This window comes from Magnolia sinica, chromosome 6 (assembly GCF_029962835.1).
Source record: "Magnolia sinica isolate HGM2019 chromosome 6, MsV1, whole genome shotgun sequence".
NCBI lineage: Eukaryota > Viridiplantae > Streptophyta > Magnoliopsida > Magnoliales > Magnoliaceae > Magnolia > Magnolia sinica.
In genome coordinates this window covers 78,291,814-78,304,467 of record NC_080578.1, presented here as the reverse complement: position 1 = coordinate 78,304,467, position 12,654 = coordinate 78,291,814, and the positions used below count along the sequence as shown (strand labels likewise).

At 40.9% G+C, this 12,654-nt stretch overlaps 1 non-coding gene across 1 annotated transcript; it reads left to right on the top strand.

Moving 5' to 3' along the window:
* Nucleotides 1-2,006: 2,006 nt before the first annotated feature.
* Nucleotides 2,007-2,112, top strand: LOC131250287 (small nucleolar RNA R71). Its single transcript, XR_009173214.1, has one exon. It is a non-coding gene; the product is annotated as a small nucleolar RNA R71 (small nucleolar RNA).
* Nucleotides 2,113-12,654: the final 10,542 nt, after the last annotated feature.

Genomic DNA, 12,654 nt, shown 5'->3' with positions numbered 1-12,654 from the left:
ATGCGGTGAGTACAAATCGAGGGATCGATTCCTTTGAGGTCCGCTATCGTCCATCCCAGGGCTCCTTTATGCTCAATGAGAGTAGATATAAGCATACTCTCCTGTTCTTTCTCCAGGTGGGCAGAGATCACCACCGGGTATGTCTCATCTTGACCCAAATATGCATATTTCAAATCAGAGGGCAAAGGTTTTAGGTCAAGCTTCGGCGGCTTGAGGTTAGACGGTAGAGGCACTACATCAGTTTGTGGTAATTCTTCAAATTGTGGCCTCCATCGGTTAACTTCAAGTACCGGTGCAGTATCAAGCAAGGCGCACGTCTCCCTAATCATGTCATCATCAAAGTCATGGGAGTGGGCCAGGCACGTCTCTAGATGGTCGGAGGATAAGGTCAGAGGTGTCATATCTTCCACGAAAGAGTCAATCATGTTAATATCGTGGAAATCGTCATCATCCTCTGAATTGCTGCTGTTATTGAAAAAAATGTTTGACTCCAATGTCAAATTTTCAAAAGACATGGTCATGATACCATTCCTGCAATTGATAATTGCATTTGACGTGGCAAGGAATGGGCGACCAAGAATGACGGGAATCTGAGTGCTCATGTTATTGATGGGTTCGGTGTCCAGGATGATAAAGTCTACAGGGTAGTAAAATCTATCAACTTGGACCAACACATCCTCAATTATCCCTCTTGGTACACGAACAGAGCGATCAGCAAGTTGTAGTGTGGTTAGGGTGGGTTTTAATTCACCCAAACCTAACTGTTTGTATACCGAGTAGGGAATCAAATTGACGCTCGCTCCTAAGTCAAGAAGTGCGTGATCAATTCGATGGTTCCCGATTACACATGATATGGTTGGGCTACCGGGATCCTTGAATTTCTGCGGCACGTCTTGCTTCAGGATGGCACTCACTTTCTCACCAAGAAGATTTTCTTTTGAATAATTTTCCGTCTTGGTCGTGCATAAGTCTTTTAGGAATTTGGCATATGAAGGTATCGTTTAACGACATCAAGTAGAGGAATGTTGACTTTCACTGTTTCAACACCTCTAGAATATCCTGAGAGTTAGAGAGAGGTTTTGGTGAAACCAACCGTTGGGGGAATGGAGCAACTGGCTTCTCTAGAAGTTCCGGTTCCACTTTTTGTGGGGCATCAGTGGATCCATCATTGTTGTCCTCTTCTGGTTCTTGAGGCTTTTCGGGCCTAACCGGAAGAGTTTTATCAATGATCTTCCCACTCCTAAGAGTGGTGATGGATTTAGCATGCCCCATCTGATTTGAAGAGCTGGGATCATTATTCTCGTACTGCGGTTTAGGATTGGGGAGAGGTTGTGCAGGAAGCATCCCCTTTTCTATAACCGTCATACGAGAATCTATCTTTTGCATAAAATCTGTGATTCCCCGCATTGCCTGAGCCAGCTCTTGTATGGGATTTTGAACCGGTTCCTCTTGAGGTTTCACTTGATTTGGATTTTGATTGAAGAAACCTGGAGGAGTCGCTGTTTGTCCATTCCTCCAACTAAAGTTTGGATGATTTTTCCAGCCAGGATTGTATGTGTTGGAGTTAGGTCCAGTAAAAGGTCTTTGATAATTATTTACGGCATTGGCTTGTTCATTCAACACTCCTCGAAAGGCAGGTATTGTAGGACAGTTTTCAGTTGTGTGACTGTTGCAATCACAGATGTCGCAAACAATTTCATTGACCTTATCCTTCTTTCCTTCCATGGCCTCAACTTTCCTTATAAGTGTAGTCACTTTACACTTGAGATCATCCTCTTCTTTCAAGAGATATAATCCACCTTTCTCCTTTGATTGAGTTGGCCTAGACGTGGTGTTCGACTTTGGGTAATAGTCCCAAGATTGTGTTTTTTCAGCCAAACTATCGAGGTAGTCCCATACCTCGTCGATGTCTTTATTAATGAACTCTCCATTACACATTGTCTCGACCATTTGGCGCATGGAAGATGTCACCATCATAGAAAAAATTTGTAATGCGCCACGTTTCAAATCCGTGTTGTGGGCATGAATCGACCAAATCTTTGAACCTTTCCCAACATTGAAAGAATGTTTCATCTTCCTTTGGGCAAAGTTCATGATCGCTTTCCTGAGGGTAATCCTTTTATGATGTGGGAAGAATTTTTTATGAATTCCCTCGCATGTCGCTCCATGTGCCAATGGATCTAGGACGCAGTGAATGTAACCACGTCTTAGCTTTCTCTTTTAAGGAAAAAGGAAAGAGTTTCAGCCTAATTGTATCCTCAGATACATTAGGAAAACATAATGTAGCTATAATTTCATCGAACTCTTTCAAATGCAAATATGGACTCTCTGATTCAAGTCCATGGAATTTGGGAAGGAGTTGGATAACTCCTGGCTTGATGTCCATTTGTCCTGTGTTTTCAGGAAAAATCATGCATGAGGGCGTACTCACTCCCGCCGGTTGTAGAAAATCTCGTAAAGTACGAGGCGGGGGTGCCTGTTGCACCTCATTCTCATCTTGGGTATCCTCCACCCTGGGTGGAAGTAGAGGAGGTTGGTCTTCAGCCATGACCTCAGTTAACTCAGGGGATTTCGAGCGGTGTCTAATCCTGCGATGGATAGTCAACCCCTCAACTAATCCTCCTTCAGTCAAGAGACGTCGAGTGTTGTCACGGGCCCACTTGGGCATGAAACACTCGCAGCCCTCAGTTAAAAACTTAACCCTAGGAAAGAAAATCTAGAAAGAAAGAGAGAAGGAGTTGGAAAGAAATTACCAAATTGATGCCCCTAAGTTAAGGACCTGCAAAATAAAACAAAAGTAAGTTAGATTCTAAAAAGGAGAAAAACAATCTTTTAAAAGAAAAATAACAGTAAACTGAGTAGAAATTTCTAAATTTAATTAAGACAGTCCTAAACTAAAAAGTAAATTACTACAAGAGATTTGAAAAATAGAACGTAGGGAAGGAGTGTACCGAATTAGAGATTTCTATTTTAAGGGCCTACAAAATAGGAAGGTTAGTTTCTAAACAGAAATTCTAAAAATAAATTAAGAAACAAATTAGATTCTAAAATTAGAAAGTTGCTAAAAATAAAAGTAGAAAATTAATTAAGAAATAACCTAGTTTTAAGAGTAAACTATTTCCTACAGATGGGAGGATACTAAAAAAAAATCAATTAAAAATCTAAAGCTACAGTTAGTAAAATCCTAATCTCAAACTAATTCTAAAATTAATTAATTTCAGAAAAACGTAACCGACAGTCCCCGGCAACGGCGCCAAAAACTTGTTCACTCCCCAAGTATAGGGTTGTGATGTAGTAATAAACTCGGTAAGACCGAGGTCGAATCCACAGGGACTGATACCTGTACGTTGTCTGAAACCAAGTAGAACTAGAACTAGACCAAGATGTGATCTAAACCAAATAGAAATTAAGGAATAATTGTGGAAGAATTATCTAAGACTTTAAGTAATTCAAAGGAAGAAAAACTAGGGATTCAGAGGATCCACTCGTAGAGATCAGGGAGATCTTTTTCCTGCATCAGGAATCATGGAAATCAAACTGGACTTACTTGATCTGGTTTTTCAAGAGATGAAAGGTGTATGAATTAGAATGGATTCCATCACCAAACCTTGCCCAGAGACAAAGCAAACAACATAATTAATCTAATTACCAATCAATCAACATGCCATGAAAGTTAGGCAGAGTACCGTCATCCGACCATGCCCATGAGACGATGGTGAACAATAGGGCTTCCTGACTTCATAAACATGAAAAGGAGAAAAGGAACATGCTCAAAGCTATCACAGACCCATTGTAATTTCAGTCACAATAGACCATTAAAAACTACAAACATTCCCTTAATAATTAAACCATAATCAAGTTCAATTCACGATTAAATAGTTAACCCAGCAATTAGAGTCTCCCATCTCACTACAAGCTTCACCTCTTAGCCCTAGCTAAGAGGTTTAGCCACTCATGATTGGGCTAAATTCAAAGCAAATAGGAAATAAAACGAGAAAGAAGAGAACAAGAAGGAAAGAAATAAATGAAAGGAAACGAAAGGGAAAAAAAAACTAAAAAACTTCACGTTTTCTCCTCTTTCTTTCTTCCTTGCTCCTGCTCAAAAACCGATCCTCTTGCTCCCTGTCTCCAGCAGCAGAGAAACCAGCGGTGTACTCCACATACAGCCTTCTGCTTTTCTCTCCCAGCCGTGCACAGCAGCAGCAGCCCTCCCTGTTTCCACGTCTCCTTCCCGTTTTTCTCTTGGCCTCCACGGCTCCTCCCCTTTTATCTTTCTTCTCACCTCCCTTCTGTGGAGTCCTGGCAGGACTCAGCTGCGGAAGCTGGGACTCCTTGTATGTAGAGAGGAGGCCCGTGCGAAAGGCCGGAAATCGCGGACGAGTTGGGTGCGAAGACGCACAGCAGCCAAACTCGTGGTCTTCTCCTCTTCTTCTTCTTTGCTTTCCTTCCAAAAGGACAACATCCCCTGGGAGATTTTTGGCCCACCTACATGATGAACGGTTCAGATCAGCCGTCCGACCGCCCCCAAGGGCATACAACCCGTCGCAAGGGTCGGACGGCGTCCGGCTTTCACGAACGCGTGTAACAGGGCACGCGCTGACACGCAGTGGGGCCCACTTCACTGGTTTTTTGAAGGATCCACTCCGTCTATTCGTATCAGCTCGAAAAAGCAGGTGGGACTCAATGTTTTTGGATAAAAATCGGTGCGGTCCAAGGATGGTTTCATTCAGCCGTCCGCCTCTAGTTTTGACGATCAATAGCCGGCCTCCGATCTTTCTTGAAATTTTGCCATCTAGGCGAGGATGATAGGGGGCAAAGGTTTCTGATGGACGGTCCGGATTGATCTTCCGATGCACGGTGGTGGCCCACCAACTTCCGCAGTCCGATCGTCTGCGTAACAGCGAGACGAGCTGCAGCTGTTGAGAGGGTGAGTTCGAGTCCAGGACGGTTTGACCGTCCTGGAGTTGCCGTGTACGCCTGGTGCACGCACGCTGTATATGTGCGATGCACATGTGGGTCCCATGCTGATGTATATAAGAGATCAGCTCCGTCCATCCGTTTTGTCAGCTCATTTAAACGGTCTATGACAATTTTGAAGCATATCCGGATATCAGGCGGGCCCCACATAATGATTAAAGGGGCTGATCATGTAGTTGGGCCACTTCCGCAGTGATCCAGGAGCTGAAATTTTATGTGTACGGTTCATTTATGGTCCTCAGGCCATGTATGGAGTTTTGAACTGATCGGATGGTGGGAACCCTATGATCTTGCATTCTGGACACTTTTCAGGCCACTTGAGCTTCAATTCCTCGATTTCCTCGGACCCCTGGCGTGCAGATCTGTCGATCTTGGTCTCATAGGGTCTGTCGCTTGCCTTGGTGATTTCAGACTGTTAAATCCATGCCTTTAGTACCCTTTTCCAGTCCAAGCTCGTGAATATGCCCTGCATCACAAATATGATTAAATCAGGCCATTAAGCGGCATCATGCTCGTAAATCTATGCAGCAAATGGGTCTGATATGCAATATTTGACCCTCAACAGCGATCAGATAAAACGGTTATTCGACTGGTCGAGCATGGGCTTCGAATGGTCAAGGGTGCTTGATTTTGGTTGCTTGACTTCAAGTCAAGCACCCCTAGATTGGTCGAAGAAGCAATAGAAAAATTCATTTTTTAAAATTCAAACTTGGACTGGCCGAAGATTTCTTAGACTGGTCGAGCCACAGCTTAGACTAGTCGAAGTTTAGCCTATATAAAGTATAAAACCCCATATAAGTTTGTCTTTTGAAAGAACATAAGTCTAATGTCTTTCTAGGGTCTATTTATACCTGAAATGACTAAACATTGAAGTAACTTGAATTTTTTAAAACTTGTTCTTCTACTTGAATCTTCAATAGAACTAGAAGTTGAAGATGGAACTTGATCTTCTAATAGAAGTGTAGTAGAACTTGAATTTAGTAAAACTTGAACTTTCCATCTTGATTTACTTCATGGCATGATTTCAGTAGAGTCTTGAACTTAGTAGATTGTGAACTATCTTGACTTGAAGTAATGTCTTGAACTTTCCATCTTGATCCACATTAGACGGCCTACTTTATAAGTTGTTTTGTCTAAATGAAATTTGACAAACAAATGTGTATTTTATACAATATAGCACTTAGAAACTCCTTGTATCGCCATGTGGTTGGGATGCGCGGGCAAACCATTCTGGCCATCCTCTCAAATATCTCAGTCAGGATCTCAAGTTCTTAAAGGTATTTGTAGGATATAGAAGAGAGTGAGAATGAACAATGAGTTGTTCGCTCAAGCAGCAGGGGAAGGATTAATCCATCAATTAGAGTCGATCGAGGGAGATTTAATAATGAAATGCCAGACTGAGCATGAGGAATGCTTTATCTGTATCGATAGGGGTGGAAAAGATAATGTTGTTTGATATTCCAGATGAAAGAGCCTTCTGCTCTTTGATTACATCTTCTTGACGGAAGGTTGTAGGGACAGATGAAGAGGAAGCAGCCATTACAGTAGCAATCTCGGTTGGAAAGAGCTTAGGAAGAAGAAGAACAAGAGTCGTATAAATAGCAAAATCGGATTAAAATGACGTATATATCGATCAGAGACATGCACATTAATGAGAGGATAATCATGGCTCACTGTACGATACGATTGTGTGCTACATGTCATGATGATAGCCGTGAGGCTGAGGCAAAAATGTCATTCGATTTACACCTTGGTCGAGTAGAATCAATGGGGAATTGCCACGTGAAATGAGTGATCGACTGCATTTATTACATAAGATAATGAGCCGACGTCGCTTTCACCTTTTTTACTAAAGGCAAAGTGACATGGGGGGATATGATGTACCCTATTTTTGGCCATTTCTGGGATAGCCAATCAGGGAATGTCACGTGTCATTACACAAAGAGGATATAACACATAGAAAGATCTTTGAAAATATTTATAGCACTTTTTATAAAAGCACAACTGGCACCAAGCTGGATAGTACACGTCATTTGATGATGAGGAGCGACCGAGAAGTTCAAAGGAAAAAAAGCAGTCAAGAGAAGATGAATAGTTTAAAGAATATAAAGAGGCAAAAGGATTTGGAAGACTAATGTGGCAATGATTTAGCTACCATAATTGTTGAAGTAAACATAAATAAATGAAGAGTATCTGCATAGCAGAGAAGATTATAAATAAAGGAGAAATCAACATTAACAAATCGTCTCATACCAACCAAGCACACCAATCAATTTATCTTTCCTTATCATAGCTCTAGATTTATTTTGGGAGTAGTGATAATATTTAGCGGTAATCTTTATGTATAATCTGAGTCTACGCTTGTACGCTGGACTATTTTTATTTCAGTACAAACACTTGTTCATTCAGCAAAGCTCCTTTCAGTTTCGCACGTAGTCGCTTGTGAGTATTCCTTTTTCTGTGTGATTGTTTGTGATGACCTGATATACCAAAAGTCATTTTGTACGAAAGGTAGAGTGCAACCCATATTCGGAGTAAGAACCCTACCCTCCAACAGTCACCTGATCTTCTCATAATAATCTTGTATGAGTGGTTGAATAAGTGACTGATCTTCTCCGGTCTTGGTTAGGTACGATCGCATTCAACTTATCAGCCTATCTTGGCGCTTGGGGTTAAAGTTGTTCGGTTTGATTCGAACCACACAATTAGTTCTGACATGTTCAGACACACCATATGTGACCAAAAATAGACCGAGAGCCAACACCAAGTTTTTGAGCCATATGTGTGTTTTGTAAATGTTTACCAACCTGGCTAGTGGATGAATAGGATCTTTTAATGGATGTATTAGATCTTTGACCTATCATGCCATGCTTGCACACTTGTGGTGTGTACATGAGCTTTATTGCATATACGTGTGGGCTTAACAAAGCTGAATAAGCAAAAAATTAAAGTAATCTGGTTACTTAAACTAAGCAATTGGCGGACAATGATTGGACGGTAATAATTCACTCTTCTTTGACTAATTTGATGTCCTTGTAATTTTTAGATTTAAGCCGTTGATCAAGCATGCCCCATCATGAACATGATGTTGAAATTTGTGGTTTTTAAAAAAATCAAATTCGAAAATTTTGGGAATTTCATTTTGCTGCCAAAACATTTTTTAAAAATTTCAAATTGAAAAGTGCGGTGTGTGCCTTTGTCCCACATCAGAAATGAAAAAAAGAAAATAATATTTTATATGTGGAGGTGTGTGTAGTACTCTTAGTTTGAGCTTTTGGAGATTGAAATGCTCGGGTTGCGTGTTCCAGTGCTACACGCACTCACGCACGGGCACGGACGTGGGCGAGGGCATGGGTAGTGTGGCCGTAGTAGTGCTAGTTGGTTCACTTTACACTTCGCACGTACGCTTCGTGTCGCAGAGTGGTCACTCTTTCGTAACCTTACGCGAACCGTCTGATCTGACGACCAGAAATGGCTAAAATTAATGATCTATGGTTAGAAACATTTTTCAAACATTCTGAACCATTAATAGCAATAGTCCACTCCCTGGTGCTTATATAAATTGGACCATTTCGTTCCAAATTTCATCATCTCAAACTCACATCTCTCTTCATCTATCAGATTCTTCAGATTGCATTGCCATTTTAGAATACTATTAACACATCCTCCGTTTGATTCTGCCAGAAGATCTATTATGTTGAATTGTTCCTAGGTGGACCCTTCGTGATTGTTGAACGTAGGATCCAAACAAGCTTGTCTTATCCTGAAAGTAATTCGCATGTACCCTGTTAGCAATTTGATAAGGGGGTGAATCACGCTCTAAGGACAGCGTATATTTTACATGATTCGGTGAAACAAAAATAATTTATTTTATTTTATTTTATTTTATTTTTCGGTATTTCCAACACATGACACTACCAATTGTCAGGCTGGTCGTCGCATCAGGGGACCTTGAAGTATTTTTAGCAAATCCATGCCGTCTATCTGTTTTGCCAGCTGATTTTATGGCAGTTAAAAATCTCAAATGGACGAATCTCCGTAATGTTTATTTTCCATCAAACCTTTTGATAAGGTCAATGACCGCTTGATAAAGGGATAAATATAAATACCAGATTCATCTGAAACTTTTGTAGCCCACAAGAAGTTTTTAGTGGTCAATCACCACTGTTTCGTGTAGTGTAATCCACATGAGACTTGGATCTGCTTCATTTTTAGTTTATGCTCTAAAATTAGCTGGAAAAACAGATGGACGGCATGGATATACTACACATACATCAAGGTGGGCCCTACAATCAGGCCGCACCGTGTTGGGTGAGGCCGGGACGCACCTAATCCGCTCCCTAGCCCACCAGACATAACAGATTAACTAACCTGACTACTGGGACAGGGGCGTGTTGAAAGTGGGGCCCACCTAATTAATGGCCTGCATGTCTCACAGATATGTCTCAATTGAATATCCTTTGGCATGAAATTATGTCGGCAGCCCAAAGGGACCCATTCCACCCATCCACGTACCGTACTTCCGTTAGCCCACGGCCTTTTGGTGCAAACGAGAGCATACATCCACTACCGTGGATGAACGGTCGTGATGTAATCATCATATTCGCAGTTATATACTCTGAGGAAGTTACCATTCAGTAGCCAAATCTTCCCAAGGGATGACAAGCCAAATGGACAGAACCCATAGATTGAACGGTCAGGATTATCCAATGGGTGCATCTATTGGTAGAGCCCGTTTGAGTTTGGGCCAGCTAACAAGTTGGACGGTCCATCTAGACTCGGTGGTGCCTCAGAAGGGTCGTTTCCTTATCTCATTGCATAGCTGGTTTGAAATTTTTGGCCCAAACCATGGATTGCCGAATCGTACCTGACCCATCCGAGTCGACTCAGACTCATTTGGGACTGGTGTCTGTACCTAAGCCCAACTCACAGGCCATTCCGCCAGCTCAACTCCCTACCACTGACCGACCATTACGTGGGGAGAAAAACCATGAGATCCACACCGTCCATCAGGCTTGATTCCTCATATTCACCGTAGAATCCAAAACTCAGGTGCACCACAACATAGAGAACAGTTGGGGTGGTGACACCATTAGATGGGTGTGGGTCTCACCATTGTTTATTTTTTATTTTTTAATTCCGTCGTCATCAAGATGATTGATCTGATGTAACTTGCTAAGATGAAGGAAGACACCAAAATTCATGCTATTTCAAAGCTGAGGTGGGCCATATCACAAGAATTTAGAATCCTACTCTCAGGCATGATTTTACACAATCATTCCTTGTGGTGTCACAACTCACGACCTTAGTCTTGTATCTTGCGGATTTTTGGAGAGGATGAACTGCATTTAGATAAAGTCATTCCCCTACATTAACGGCAGGTATGGCCTACTTTGAAATAAGATGGGCCGACTCAGCTACCACACATCTCGGCTTTTCTTCTTTTTCTTTCCTTCTTTTGAATGGAGAAATAGTAGCATAAGGAAAGATTGAAAAGCGTTGTAGTCATTGCCGGATCGGGCGGCTTGTTGTGGTCATGCCTGGGTGATTGTACAGGCTATTTTGGTTTTTTTCGTTTGTACAATTGAGTGCATTTTTCGATAAAAGATGCTAAAATACCTGAAACAACTGTTGAGCCATGCAAAAAAAGGCATTGTGGGTCATCATGTTGTTCTTTTTATATATATATATATATATAAAATAATTAATTAATTTTTAATTGGCTCTTATGTCATTTCTACCATCTTGTGGTCGGTTGTGAGCATGAAAATAAGTGAATTCAAAACTCAAGTGGACCACAACACTGGAAGCACCGGTGATGGAAACCTTCTTAGGTCTCACTTTATGTTTATATGCCATATTCCTTTTAAGATAACCAAAGTCTGCTCCTTTAGCTGTCTCTTTGTATATCAATGCTGAGAACCCTCTTTGCAACACCTAGATTTTTCATCTCAAATATCCTTGATAACTGAGTCTTCAATAAGGCAATCTCAAACATGCTGTGACCGGCGATAAGCATGTTATCGATGTACAATGCTAGGTGATGAATTTTTCATTACTCATTGTCTTGTAATAAACATAGTGATCATACTCACTCCTAGTAAATTTTTGATTCACTATGAAGGAATCAAACTTTTTGTACCATTGCCTAGACAATTGTTTTAGGCCGTACAAAGACCTCTTCAACCTATAAACCTTGTTCTCTATCCCTTTTATTTCAAAACCCTCTGGCTACTTCATGTGAATCTACTCTTTCAATTCCTCATGCAGGAAGGCAGTTTTCACATTCATCTATTTCAGCTCTAGATCGTATTGGGCAATTAACGCTAATATGAATCTGATAGATACTTATTTCACAACCGGCACGAATATCTCAGTGAAGTCGACATCTTCCTTCTGAGCATATCTATTCGCTACCAACCTTGCTTTGTACCTATCATGTTTTTTCTTGGAAATCCACTTGCACCTGATTGCTTTTTGGTTAATGGGAAGTTCCACCATATCCCACGTCTCATTTTTATATAAGGAGTCCATTTCATCGTCCATCGCTACTTTTTACTTTTCAGCATCTAGCTTATCAAGAGCCTCCTGAATAGTAGACGAGTCCTCATCATCTATAATGATGGCCTATGGGACATTAGAATTATCCCTATATCTCACCAGTAACTTGCGATCTCACAGGGAATTTTTTTTTACAGATAACTTCTCCACTTGCTCCTGTACCTCTACCTGCATATTACTATTAGCATGAGTGTCATCTGTGTTCACCTGAATATCCACAACTAACTTTTTTGGTTCCTCATGCTCATCTCTATGAAATAAGGATTCTTCGTTGAATTTGACGTCACATCTAATGATAATTTTCCATGTAACTCGGTCATACAACCTGTATTCCTTCACACCACCATCATATCCAACAAAGATGTACTTTTTGGCTCTTTGGTCTAACTTATCTCTCTCAACCGATGGTACATGAGCATAAGCTTCACACCAAATACACACAATCCCGACTAGTCTACCTGACCACTCCATAGTTCCATTGTAATTTTGCAATCAATAATTGTAGAAGGGGACCTATTCACCAAGTAACAAACTATATTAACGGGCTCAGTCCACAATTCCTTGCCTAATCTAGCATTATTAATTATGCATCGGGCCCTCTCCAAGAGAATCTGATTCATCCACTCAGCCACACTGTTTTTCTCTAGCATGTGGCACACTGTGTTGTGTCTCACGATCTCTTCATTCTTATAAAATTGATTAAATTCATCTGAAATAAATTCTCTACCATTATATGTCCTTAGAACATTCACCTTTCGCCATAATTATTTTTCAACCATAGCCTTCCACTACTTGCAGTTGGTGAAAACATTAGATTTATTTTTAATAAAATAAACCCGCACTTTCCTAGAGTTGTCGTCAATGAATGTGACGAACCATCACGGCCCTTTAGTAGAAATAATGGGCACCGACCGCCATACATCAGAATGTACATAATCAAGAACACCTTTGCATACATGTTTTCCAGATTTAAAAGATAGCCTTGAATGTTTACCATATATACAATGCTCACATATAATTAAATCAAAACTTTTAAAAACTAAAATTAAACAAAAGTCAGAAAGCACCTTTATACCCTTCTCACTCATGTGGCCTAGACGTACATGCCATATACGT